The sequence below is a fragment of the Vigna radiata genome, chromosome 8, assembly GCF_000741045.1.
Source record: "Vigna radiata var. radiata cultivar VC1973A chromosome 8, Vradiata_ver6, whole genome shotgun sequence".
Taxonomy (NCBI): Eukaryota; Viridiplantae; Streptophyta; class Magnoliopsida; order Fabales; family Fabaceae; genus Vigna; species Vigna radiata.
The window spans coordinates 19,677,747-19,692,558 of NC_028358.1; positions in this window are offsets into that span (position 1 = coordinate 19,677,747).

A 14,812-nucleotide genomic window follows, 5' to 3' on the forward strand; every position below is an offset into this window, starting at 1 on the left:
GGAGGAGATGGAAACGAGCAAATGTTGCCCACAGCATATGCTGTTGTTGAGGTTGAAAACAAAGAGAGATGGACTTGTGTCGCAACCGGGATCGCGACGGGACGACGAACCGAAAAACAAACGGGTTTAAAAAATATTTTGGGAGTCGCCACCATAATTTATTATGGAAAAACTATGGAAAAACCCTAAAATAAAAGCATGGTCTACGAAAAACAGATTTTTAAGTTTGGGAATCGGTTACGCGTAAGGAAGGTATTAGCACCCTATTGCGCCTGCCAAGAGGCAATACCTTTAATTAAATGTATAAAATTAACGTGGTTTTCCAAAATAAATAATTTTCCCCGAACAAATAAAAATGAAATTAAACTGAAAATAAAATTATTAGGAAACAAAAAAATATTTTTCGTTTTATGAACCCGACAAGGATTGACCTTGGTCCTACGTACATCCATTAATGGACAATCAAGGATCACGTAGTTCTTTATCTAGAAAAAGGTTTGTGGGTTTGTTTAAAAAAAATGGATTGATTTATATTTTTGAAAACCCCGGAAATAAGGGATCACGTAATTTTGATAAAAAAGATTTAGTTTAACAAAAAATAACCTTTTTTTGCTTTTAAATAGTTTTGTATTTTTTTTTTTATATTTTAAGAAAAAAAAAAAGAAACTGGTTGGACTTAAATTCAAAAAAAATTATGATTTTTAAGAAAAAACATTATGTGCGCGTAAAAAAAAAGTATCTTTGGAAGAAAACTTCAAAGTATAAAAAAATAGAAAAATAAGAGTGTAGAGGTGACATACCTTTTTAGCTTCTGGAACTTCCTTAGTGCTTTCTCAGGTGGTTGTTGTTGACAGAACCCTTAGGTGTGAGAACCTATTTTTCTCTACCCTCTTTCTTTCAATTTTTATTATCTCTAGGTCTTTTTCTCTATTTTTCCCCCAGTCCCTTTTTCCTTCCACATAATGTGTACTTATAGGCACATATTGTAATATTAATGTGATCTTGCCTTAATGGCGAATTAATTGACAAATAGCAAAATAGGGAAAGAAATGGCCCTGATTGTAATCAAATAATATTCAAGACATTGATTGTAATTATTGTCAGACAATATAATTCAAATTATTACCACATTAAACTAATATTTCAAAAACATTCTAAAGTGACGTGTCCTGCATTAAGGAAGATCATTTTATTATTTTCCTTTTCCTTTTTTTCTTTGCCCAACATTCATTATTATTCTCTTATTCTTTAATTTTGATTATTTACTTTCCCGGACGAAATTGGGTGTTGATAGCTACCCCTCTTTATTTAGATTTTGCTAGATAACATGAATTTGGAGTTTTTTGTGTTATCATAGTAAAAGCTAAATAAAGATAAAGACACTAATTTTGTTCGTGTCCAGAGAGATGGAAAAAGATTACCTTGAAGCGTACCTGGTAGAGAGTGTAGCAACCTTGTGGATTCTGCTGAAAAGTTGTGACACCTGGAGAGGGTGTGTCGTACTATATGAACTTTGCTGGAAAGGTGTATGAACCTCGTGAATATATTTTTCTTGGTGCGAGGATGAAAACTGGGCTTTGGGTGCCAGGATGAAAACTGGGTTCTTTTTTTTTTTTAGAGGCGCAAGAACCTTGTAAACCTGGAGAGGCGCAAAAACCTCGTAAACCTGGAGAGGCGCAAAACCTCGTAAACCTGGTGAACCTGGAGAGGCGTAAAAAACCTCGTAAACCTGGTGAACCTGGAGAGGCGCAAAAACCTCGTAAACCTGGAGAACCTAAAGAGGCGCAAAAAGCCTCGTAAACCTGGAGAGGCGCAAAAGCCTCGTAAACCTGGAGAGGCGCAAAACCTCGTAAACCTGGTGAACCTGGAGAGGCGTAAAAAACCTCGTAAATCTGGTGAGGCGCAAAACCTCGTAAACCTGGTGAATTTGGAGATGTTGAGATATCCTAGCGTTGCAGTATATATTTTGAATTGATCTTCTTATAACTCTAAACTTTGAATTTTGTTGATACACTGATGTTTGGGTGGGAATTCGCGTGAGACCTTGTTAACACCCTTTTTGAAAATTCTGAATTCTTCCACTGATGTACTTTCCTTGAACTGATTTCACGAATTCTTGTTGAATGGTTGAGATGCATTGTGTGTTATGCTTTTTTTTTTTTTTTGATGAAGCATGCATGATGCATGAATGTATAGGTGAAAATTCAAGTGAGACCTAAATATTTTATCATATTTCCGGTTTCACTTTAATTAATTCCACAACATCCTTTAAGAACAAACACGCACCCAGTGAATCTGCCTGTGATGCTCATTATTTTCAGGAGGCAATTTTGAAAATTAAGAGATGAAAAAGATTTATAATACAATATTATCAATTCCAATTTAAGAGCATTCCCTATCATGGAATCATTGTGCATAGGATTTTTTGACTGTGTCAGAATTAACTGGCATAGGTAACTCCTCTCCATTCATTCCTGTGAGAATAAGTGCCCCACCACCAAATGCCTTCTTTACCACATATGGGCCTTCACAATTTGGAGTCCATTTGCCCCTGTGATCCTTTTGTATTGGCAAAATCTTTCTTAGGACCAATTCGCCTTCTCGAAACTCTTTAGAGCGTACCTTTTTGCCAAATGCCCTCTTCATTCTTTGTTGGTATAATTATCCGTGGCATGTCGTGGTTAATCTTCTTCCTCAATGAGATTGGGTTGATCAAACCGGCTTTGAACTCAATCTGCCCTCTAACTGGGTTCCTCTTAATACTCGTAGGGATGGTATTTCTACCTCGAAGGGTAGTACTACTTCCAAAGAAAAGGTGTTGCCCTAGTCGACGTGTGTGCCGTTGTGCAGTAATCCTGTAAAGTGAAGGTACAATCCTTTTGACATATATTTTTTATTAGCATTTTTTACTGCCCCATGCATCTATGGACGACGATGTGAAGTATGCATTTGTTCATCATCGTCCTTCTTTGGTAGATACTTGCTACCCATTGGGGGTATTCTGCCCCAGCTAAGAATTTCGCATCGAACTGCTTTCCAACTTCATCTTTGATCCAAAGACATTCTGGCTTGAGTGGTAACTTATGTTGAACTTTTCTTTCGTGCTGGTGCCGACTTTTACCTCTTCTTTCTCGCCCTTTTATATTAAAGATTTCAACCTTTTCTTGATGGGGTTTTATCTCATTAAATCTGGAGAGGGTTCTGGTTCAATCATAATCATCTTCCATGTTGTTGATAGGGCGCTCAAAATTAGGAAAATCAACTTATTGTTTTGAAAACATTTATTGTCATATAAGTATTATTTATGTTAAGAAAAAAAAATAAGACACAAGATGATTGAAAAAAACGAAACAAGCCCCTTTAATGCAAAAGAAAGTGTCAACCCGTAACGCACGAACCTCAAGGCTCCGAGAAAAGCAGTGAGGGTGATAAAAAAAACGATTACAAATTTAAAAAGAATCACAGGAAAGTTCTTTGTCTTCCCATTCTTGGGTTTGCAAATACTTCTTCTTCATCCTCTGCCAATCATATCTTGTTTGTAGAGGTACTTCCACGTTCGGCAAGGGGATTGACTTCAACACTAGGTTTGTCCTCTTGGAACTTTAACCATCCTGCATCAATTAACGATTGTACTTTGAACTTAAGTGTAATGCACCTTTCCGTCGAATGACCCATGCCTCCCCCGTGAAAATCACATCTTGCATTTGGATCAAAACTCTTAGGGTATGGAGGCTGCAAGGGTTTCATGGGACGAACACTGGCCAGACCCTTCTTTAAGAGGTGAGGTAACAATTCTGTATACGTCATAGGAATGGGAGTGAAACTTTTCTCTGGGTCTATCCTAGGATGAGCACTTTGACCCACGCTTTGATTGGGACCCAAGCTGGCTCCAATGCCCTTGACATTATTCGAGGCCTGTTGTGGTTGATAAAATCCTGGCGGTCGAGGTCTTGTTTGGGGACCAAACACTGTATTATTCACGTAAGGAGGGTAACTTAGGCTTGGTTGATAGCTATGAGTGGACGCATGACCTCCTCACATGGGTATTGATGATGTTGCATGCACTCCCCCTTCTTTCTCTTTTTCCGGATTAAAAGAAAATTTCTTTGGAAGGGTGGCTCGAGATGTAATTTTCCCATTCTTCAGCCCGATCTCAATCCTTTCGCCTATAATGATGGTATCAGCAAAGTTGGAAGTCACATTTCCGATCATATGCTCATAAAAGGGTGGTTGTAGCGTGCTTACAAACATTGCAACCATTTCTTTGTCATATAGAGGTGGCTCAACCTGTGCTGCCAACTCTCTCCATCGTTGTGAATATTCCTTAAAAGACTCTTCCTCTTTCTTCGCCATGTGGTGTAATTGTAACTTGTCTGGTGCGACATGCATGTTGTATTTCTACTGCCTTACAAAGGCGTCTGCCAAATCTGCCCAAGAATGGATATGTGAAGAATTCAAATTTGTATACCAACTCAACGCCGCATCAACCAAACTATCTTGGAAGAGATGAATAAGTAATTTATCGTCATGAGCGTAGGCAGCCATTTTTCGACAATACATGGTTAAATGATTCTTAGGGCATGTGTTACCCTTGTACTTTTCGAATTCCGGCACCTTGAACTTGTGTGGAATTGTCACTCCTGGGGCCAGACTCAACCTTGCCACGTCACCAAACCCGTAAGTTTCAATCCCTTCTATGGCTTTTAGTCTATCCTCAAAAATATGGAGTTTATCTTTTGGTATTTCTATCTTTGTATGCAAGGGAGCTTCCTGTGCGATAATGGTGTGGGGAGACTTGGATGCTTCATTTGTTTTTTTCTCGGTCATGAGGATAAGCCCTTGAGTGCTATTGGTTATGGGAAGCACCACAGAAGTGTGCCCTGCCCTTGAATGATCTCCAATGGGCGGTGTGTATCCTGGTGGCAAACCATATAGTGGAAATGTGAATAGTGTGCCCACGACGTTATGTATTGGAGGGTGAGTATTATCCTCAGCCATTGCGGACGAAGTCTCTCCTGCAGTTTTCATAGCTTTCAAAGCCTCTAAAATCTAACCGACTTGATCCTTTAGTTGACTAATATCGGCCTTCACAGTTTCACGCTCCTCCACTCAATCTTCCATAGCTTCGGCGTTTGCTTGAGTCTTGTAAGGATGTCGTGGAAGTCTCGCCGTTGTTTTTTTTTATTTATACTGTTTTGTTAATGTGTATTAGATGAAATTGAATATGCAAAAATGATGCATGCTGAAGAAAGGCAAAAAACCCTAGTTCTTGATATCGTTATAATGGAAATTGAAAATGATGAAAGTTTTATAAGTTTATTCCATGAATTTATTAGATTACATGGTTTTTATTTTGCCTTATTTATTTATTCATACAAGCATGACATTTTTGTTTTTTTTTTGCTTTTTTTTAAAAAAACGTGACAAATTTATTGTTATGTATAAAGAAAATGAAGGGAAAATGATAAAAATGTTGTTAATGCATACGATGCATGAAAACATATATNCCAAATAATGATTAAAAGCCAACATGTTTTATGTGTTTAGGTAGGTCCAGTGTCTTAAGGTCTAAGCATTGTGTATGCAATCTCACAAGGAAAGCTTCCTAAACCTAAAATCAAGGCCACCAGAGCTATGGTCCTTTTCACAACTTTTTAACAACAGTTGATCGCAACTAGGTGTGAAATTGCATGTAAAGAGAACAACCACTGGCTGGGGTTTTCACGATAGCCAAACTGGAGGCAGTCCAGACGTGACACCGCTACACAACCTCTCTAATTCCATGTTGCACTCAGACCCGGGTATAGGGCCCCACTCATGATATGTACAATAATAATAATAATAAAAAGAATAAAATACCAAAATAAATAAAGACAATCACATATAAACAAAAGGGAAAATAAAATAAAATAAGAAAAACCACATCAATTTTGGACATTTAATTATCAAGGCCTGATTATCTAGCGTCCCAGTGGAGTCGCCAGTTGTCGCAACCGGGATCGCGACGGGACGACGAACCGAAAAACAAACGGGTTTAAAAAATATTTTGGGAGTCGCCACCATAATTTATTATGGAAAAACTAATGAAAAACCCTAAAATAAAAGCATGGTCTACGAAAAACAGATTTTTAAGTTCGGGAATCGGTTACGCGTAAGGAAGGTATCAACACCCTATTGCGCCTGCCCAGAGGCAATACCTTTAATTAAATGTATAAAATTAATGTGGTTTTCCAAAATAAATAATTTTCCCCGAACAAATAAAAATGAAATTAAACTGAAAATAAAGTTATTAGGAAACAAAAAAATATTTTTTGTTTTATGAACCCGACAAGGATTGACCTTGGTCCTACGTACATCCATTAATGGACAATCAGGGATCACGTAGTTCTTTATGTAGAAAAAGGTTTGTGGGTTTGTTTAAAAAAAAATGGATTGATTTATATTTTTGAAAAGCCCGGAAATAAGGGATCACGTAATTTTGATAAAAAAGATTTAGTTTAACAAAAATTAACCTTTTTTTGGTTTTAAATAGTTTTGTATTTTTTTTTATATTTTAAGAAAAAAAAGAAGAAACTGGTCATAGTCCAACACGTACTTAAATTCAAAAAAAATTATGATTTTTAAGAAAAAACATTATCTGTGCGTAAAAAAAAGTATCTTTGGAAGAAAACTTCAAAGTATAAAAAAAGAGAAAAATAAGAGTGTAGAGGTGACATACCTTTTTAGCTTCTGGAACTTCCTTAGTACTTTCTTAGGTGGTTGTTGTTGACAGAACCCTTAGGTGTGAGAACCTATTTTTCTCTATCCTCTTTCTTTCAATTTTTATTATTTCTAGGTCTTTTTCTCTATTTTTCCCCAGTCCCTTTTTCCTTCCACAAAATGTGTACTCATAAGCACATATTGTAATATTAATGTGATCTTGCCTTAATGGCGAATTAATTGACAAATAGAAAAATAGGGAAAGAAATGACCCTGATTGTAATCAAATAATATTCAAGACATTGATTGTAATTATTGTTAGACAATATAATTCAAATTATTACCACATTAAACTAATATTTCAAAAACATTCTAAAGTGACCTGTCCTGCATTAAGGAAGATTTATTATTTTCCTTTTCCTTTTTTTCTTTGCCCAACATTCTTTATTATTCTCTTATTCTTTAATTTTGATTATTTACTTTCCCGGACGAAATTGGGTGTTGACAACTTGGTTCTTGGAGCTTCTTATTGAGGACCTTGGTGGGAAAGATGTCTGTGCAGGAATTACATTTATTTCAGACCAACAAAAGGTCAGTGAATGACCAATTTCTTCAACATTTAACTTTATATCTTCAGTACAAAATATATTCTATATGTAACTCAATATGTTACACATGTCAAGGCCTTTTGGAAGCTTTTCAAGATCTTCTACCTAGGGTAGAACAAAGGTTTTGTGTTAGGCATCTAATTCAAATTTCAGAAAAACATTTCCTGGAAAAAACCTTAAGCATCTCATGTGGAGGGCAGCAATAGCCACCCATCCACATGAATGGGAAGCTTAAATGAGGAATATTAAAGCCATCAATATAGATGCTTTTAAATATTTACTTTCCATTCCACCTAGGTATGTATCTCAATTGTTATTTGTATTTCTTATACTCAGTTCATATTTAAATAGTTCACAACTTATATTTACTTATGCCAGGTTTTGGTCAAGATCTAGATTCACCTCTAGATCACAATGTGACACTTTTGTGAACAACATGTTTGAGGTCTTTAATAGTGTGCTACTTGATAGTAGGTCTAAGTCTATTATTAGCATGTTAGAAGAAATTAGGGTATACATTATGAACAAATGGGCTGCCAACAGGACAAAGATGACACAATATCAAGCTTCAGTCTGGCCTAAGGTTTGGAGCAGTTTTCAGAAGGAGTCTTGGTTAGGTAGATATTGGTTACCAAGGTAAGTTTTATAAAATGTGTGACAATTGATTTTAGGCATTTATCTTGATTTGTTCTTAATTATGTGTTCTAAATTTTTTGTTAAATACAAGTGGTCAAGAGAGAAACTATTTGAAGTTATACATGTTTCACAACTTGGCCACCAATTTGTTGTGAATGTGGACACCATGGACTGCACATGTAGGAAATGGGTAATTAATGGCATTCCTTGTACGCATGCTATAACTGCAATGAAATTTCTCAACATCAATGCAGAAGATTACATAAGCCATTGGTTTAGAAAGTCCACTTATGAAAAGACTTACAGCACCATAATATACCCTATCAATGGTCAACATATCTGGGAGGTTACACCCTATTCAGATATAATACCACCAAAGAAGAATACAATGCCAGGAAGGCCAAAGAAGAAATGAAGAGTGGAGGAGTGGGAGTTGAGGAAGAATGATAGTGAATTAAGAAAGGGTGGGCAAAGAAAAAGATGTGCCATCTGCAAAGAACTTGGACACAACAAAAAAGGCTGTCCATAAAGACCTACTGCCCAATCTGCTTCTGAACAAACACAAGGCACCCAAGCTCCACCACCAGATCTTCCAATAACTCAAGAATGCACCGTGCTTGGTAATGAAACTGGTCCTAAACAAACACATTCCACTCTGCTTGGTACTGAATGTCCTCCTCAGCAACCAGAACCCACTGTGCTTCCTAGTGTGATGAATGATCTGTTGTTGCTGAAGATCATTATATTTTGTATTCTATCATTTTGGATGTAATAATCTTTGGATATCTTTTTGGATTTAGTTATCTTTGGATATCATTTTGGATGTAATCATTTGAATCCACTTTCATTTTGGATGAATATTCTTCTGATGTAATATTCATGATAGTCTTGGATATGAATGTTGATGTATTTTGATGTCTTTTGGATATACCTTGCTTATGATGTAATCAGTTCATGTATATTGGATATCATTTTGGATATGAATCTACAGGTGTTTTGGATATCATTTGTGTTATGGATATAATTTTGGATGTCTTTTGTATATCACTTCCTTATCAGTCATGAACAAGCTTTATTATTTTCCACTTAATTAACTACCAAAATAATTAACACAAATTAAAAGCACTGTAATGAACAAGCTTCATAAATAAAAGCCATATTACAAATACATTACTAAAATCAAAACATTAAATTGATGAACAACCAAGTTTCATAACTGAAAAGAAGAAAAAGATCACAAAAAACATCATCCCCACTAATACAACTTTCACCCAACTTTCAGCAACAGTGACAGTACAATTACATTCCAAAAAAAGATCACAAACAAGATCCCCACTGCGAATTTTAACCACTTTTCCAACTTAAGTAAGGTTTTCTCCATAACAACCATTCTCATTTTTTCACGATAACTTTCTTCCATGCTCATCACACCCACTTCTTCACCTCGTACAGTACCACTCCTTTCTTCTGCCACTCCTTCATTTCCTTCTTCAAAGCACCACTCAAAGAAGTTGCACCCAACCAATTCGTCACTCCCACCCTGTTCAAGAACAACACAAAGTCCTTCGTGAAAACCCAAAATTTAGGGCAACCCCAAAGATTCATGGTTATGGAAAAATCACCTTGAAGTTAGGGCAACCCCAAAATTTTTTGCCCTTGTTCTTAGGGGTTTTGGCAATACGAAACACTGCATTCTGACCACAGAAGCATGTTGGTTTTGCACCCAACCGCTTTACACTCCCACTATTGTGTTGCATGGACGAACCCAAACATTTACAAGAGATTGATGAACGAGACATATCCTTACCAACACCTCAAGACCACAATGCTTGGCTACAACTCTTCTTCCTCAAGATGAATGGAAGACTACTTCTTCCCAACTCGAAAATTAGGTAAGGATGAGAGGGGATGCCCTTAATTGGTCGTCCACGTGTATAAAGCACCAAAACCCTTCAATTTTATTGTACTATGACATGTGGTAAAAAAAAATTACAACTCAGCTACACTTAACGCCGTCTGCTAGCACTTAACGGATAGGGTACAATGTGCGTATTTTTACAAAAATTGTGACCAAATTGAGACTGTTTAAAACTTGAGGACCAAACTGAGATTGACAAACAAATATGAGGACCTTTGGAGGTATTAAGCCTAAAGATAAAGATAAATTATTTACTCAGATAATTTATTATAGTCTTAGCTTTGTAGTGGAATTAAGAGTATAAACTTGAACAAAGTAGTCTTCTCATATTAGAGAAATTAATTATGTTTTTGGTAGTATCTTAAGGTAATGGATTTTTTTGAAAGTGCTGTGGTTACAACATTTGATTTCATTTAGACCTTGTTCACTTGAGTGGATTTAGGGGAGAGTAATTGAGAGAATTTCAGAAGATTTGATGATTAATTTTTTTTTTTGTTTATTTGAATAGATTTGGAGGTAAGCGAGGATGAATTTGAAAGTAAATTTTTTTAATCTATCACATAAATTAAATCGTACACTGATTCTCATAAGTTTTACTTCAAAATCTACTCTCACTTACCTCCAAATCTATTCAAACAAACAACCAAAAAAATCACCTTCAAATCCTCTCAAATTCTCTCAATTACTCTCCCTCAAATCCACTCAAGTGAACAAGGCCTTAGGGATTTGTAGTTTTTAAATATTGAGATGAATGTATATGGTGAAGTTGTTCACAGTGTAATATCTTTAGATGTTACTTGTAGACAATCTAGTTCGTTACAAATATAAAAGAGTTGAAACTATTTAAAATGAAATTATATATTTGAGTTAATAAATTTTAAATGAGTTAGGTGGTATATTTAATTAGGACTGGGAAAAATGTACTAAACTGAACTGAAGTATAAATAATTATAGTTAACTATAAACAATTTAAGTAAACTGAACTGAACTAAAAAATAGTTCTAGAACAACTTACTTGGCTTGTAGTGTCATCAACAATAGTTGTCAAACATAAGTTCGCTTCTTCAACAGAATCATTTGAACAAGTGCTTGAAGCATTATCATTCCAAGCAATATAAACATCTTTTTCTTGAATGACTTCTTTTCTTCACCCTTTTTGAGGTTTGGACAATCCGCATTAACGTGTCCTTTTTCTCCGCAACCATAACATCTGTAATTTGAAGAAGATCGTTGTTTCTTCTTTCGATCCTTTTTAAATTGCTCCTTGCCTTTCAATTTCATGAACTTGTTGAATTTTCTGAACATGTGAATCATATCATCGTCGTCTGAGTCTTCATCTTCAGATTCCTCATCCTTTTCTGAACTTGTTCCTTTAGAATTTTCAGTTTTGAAGGCCAACGTTTTCCTCTTTCCTTGGGCTTCCTCAACACTTAGTCTATTCAACTCGAGCTCGTTGTCACGTCCCAATTAAGGTAGGGTGAACACTGTTTTCACAAAAACACGTTGCTTTTTCAAAAGCGTGCGGAAGCGTACATACATTTTTTTTTTCAAACAAAATGTCATCTGATACCTTTAATTGAATTTCAACAGTTTCAAAATGGCTTAATAAAATAGTTTCATCCTCTAGTTCTACCGAGGAAATAGTACAATTACAGTTTTGACAAAAACTGACTTTTAAATACATCTGAAATTCCCATTCAGGTTCCCCACTCGTAAATCCTCGTATTTTACTGCTTCATCTTCCTTTGTCATATCACTGCTCCCATATAACATCACGCATTATATGATCATCGCATTCACATGCACATAAACACAAACAACAGGGTGAACTAACTGAGACAAACATACAATCCATTAACAGTCCTTTAAGATACATTTACAGTTTTCAATACAGTTAAGCACACCGACTGAACATAATATTAAAATATTACTGCTCAATGAAAATCATCATCCTACTTATCAAAGTATCACAACCTGTCCTCGTCTTACCTACTTATCAAAGCAACACAAACCAAGTTCTTCTACCTACTTACCAAAGCATAACACAAACCAAGTTCTTCTGCCTACTTACCAAAGCATAACACAAACCCAGTTCTTCAGCCCACTTACCAAAGCAGCGCAGCAAGACAACACTGTCTACTTACCAAAGTAGCACAATATAATTACATCGCCTACTTACCAAAGCAGCGCGATTTACAACATTCTCTTTATCAATTCATCCGCTTTACTGTTCTGCCTACTTACCAAAGTAACACAATACCCAATTCACATGCCTATTCACCAAGGTAGGATACTATCAGGTCATTCTACCTACTTACCAAAGTAGCGAAATACCAGTATCCTCCTGCCCACTTACCAAAGTAGCGCAGACCAACATTCTCCTGCCTACTTACCAAAGTAGCGCAGACCAACAAAATTTACAATATTACAACATATTATTCATAATTAACCATAACCCATTCCAAAACCAATCATAATCGACAAGCATATGAGAATCAATTAATGTTTCCCAATTCCATTTTGTCTACTTACCAAAGTAGCTCAGCTCCACAAAATTACATTTTTGTAACATATCATTCATAACAAATCTCATGTTATCTCAACAACCAATCCCAAACCAATCATGCTCAACAAGCATATAATAACCAATCAACATTTCTCAATTTCAATTCTATCTACTTACCAAAGTAGCATAGATTAACCAACTTACATTTTTATAACTTATCACACATATTCAATTACAATCCATTTCATCTAACAATCCCATTCCAGTCATGCTCAACAACCAATTAATAATCAACATAATATCAATTCAAACATATCATCAATTCGTTTTGCCTACTTACCAAAGTAGCGGATACTTAAGAGAATACTCATCTCCAAACTCAATTCACAATCACAATCTAATAATACTTAATCATACTTAACAAAGTATTTCACATACATCTCCTTATCAAAGCAATTAAACTTACAGTTTAATTATCCTCAACCATACTTAACAAAGTATTTTCACATATATTCCATTCCATATATTTCTCAACACATCATTCTCAATTAAACTTACTATTTAGTTATCCTCAACCATACTTAACAAAGTATATTCACATACAACTCATTTCCACATCACTTAATCCATCATTCACAATCAAATTCACAACTTTCTTCATGGCAACATTGATTACCGAAACTTAGGTAACTCAAACAGCTTGGAGACCATCACCAATGGTTCCGGAAGAGTCAAAATCCTCCAGAACGACCTAAAGAACGTCCAAAACGGACATCCAGAACCCCCAAAACCTCCAAAAACAAATTCAGCAAAGTGTTGGTGCATCCAGTTGCGCTGGAGCGCGACCAGGGGCGCTCGGGCGCCATGACAGCGACCATATTCGGGTTTTCCACCCAGATTCGTCCAGATTTGATTTCTAGCACATATTCAACACTTCTAACATGTTCTCAAACATATTTGGAGTCTAAAATCACTCCACAAACAACAACAAACATCAACTAATCCATTTACTCATACAAAACCAACTCTTTAATTGGATAACATAACATTTTCATGCATAATTTCAAACAACTTTCAACTAACCCTTTATTACCAAAAATTAACCTTTCCTTCAAGATTTTAAACAGTAAAGCAACCCCATAATGTACCGCATCAATTCCAAAAACAGTTTGTATATACCACTTCCCAACTTCATAAAATCAAAGGGAAAAGAGTAGTCTCCACCGCTCATCTCATCCAAGCATAGATCATGTACTCAACAACTCATACATATTGTAAATCTCATTTCCACATCCATCCAAATCATCAAATTTTCGTATACAATGATATACATGAACGAACTTTTCTGTTTTACATGATTTTCATGGTTTTTGACATCTTAAAATCCCATAACAACTCATCATATAACATATATACGAAAATCAAATGTCCAATCCAAGTTAGAGTTCATTTCATACTCAAAGCATCTCTTTTCCATCAAAACATGCTTAAAAGCCTTCATCCAAGAATAGAACATTTCCATTCCAAGATCTCACAAGAAGAATTCACATTCATTTCATTCATGTTCATCATTTGTTTAAGAACACATGATTTTCGGATTTGGAAATAGGTGAGGTAAAACTCCCATGTTTTTCATCTCTTTTCAAGAACCAAATCATCCAAAACTTCATATTCATAAATACAAACATCTAAGGATGAATTCCCCATCATTCAATCCATTAAAACTCATCACATTTAGCATAATTTTCAGCAAACAATACATGTGCATTTTTCAGATTCAAAGTTAGCTCCCCTTACTTCTTGAAGATCTCTTTTGGACACTTCAACTTCTTCTTCCAAGAGAGCAACTCTTCTCCCCCTTGCTAGACCAAGTCATCTCCCATCCTTTGGACACTTAGAATTTTCGTGCTCTCCTCTCCAAGAGCCTCTTTCCTCTGCCCAAAAACTCCAGACCAGATTTTAGGCTAAAAGAAATGAGCCTAGACAACCAAGGACCCACCTCCATGATGTTTAGCAATAATGACCAACCCATGGACCATCCTAAACCCTTTTCCAGCCCCAAAACATGGAAGGAATGTCTATAAGGGTCCCCAAAAATATTCCCACGAAAATAAACCCAGCCTACCTACTCCAAAAGTCACAACTTGTAAAATTGCACTTACCATTCACGCTGCACTCTAGTTCCTGGACAGTAGAACTGTCACGTTTTTCCCACTTCGGTTAAACCCCTTCCCGAAGTCAAAATATGCGTATGAGTAGTCAAATCGAAACTCTTTGAGTCTAGTTTTCAATAAAAAAAAATCAACACATTTGGAGTTTTATAGAGAGAGTAATGATCAAAATAGTCAGCAGAGGTCAAAGCTGAAAAACACCAGAACGTGATCACAATTACGTTTTTACAATTTTTACTGCAGCTAGCCCCGTTGTCCAAAAATTGCGATTTTA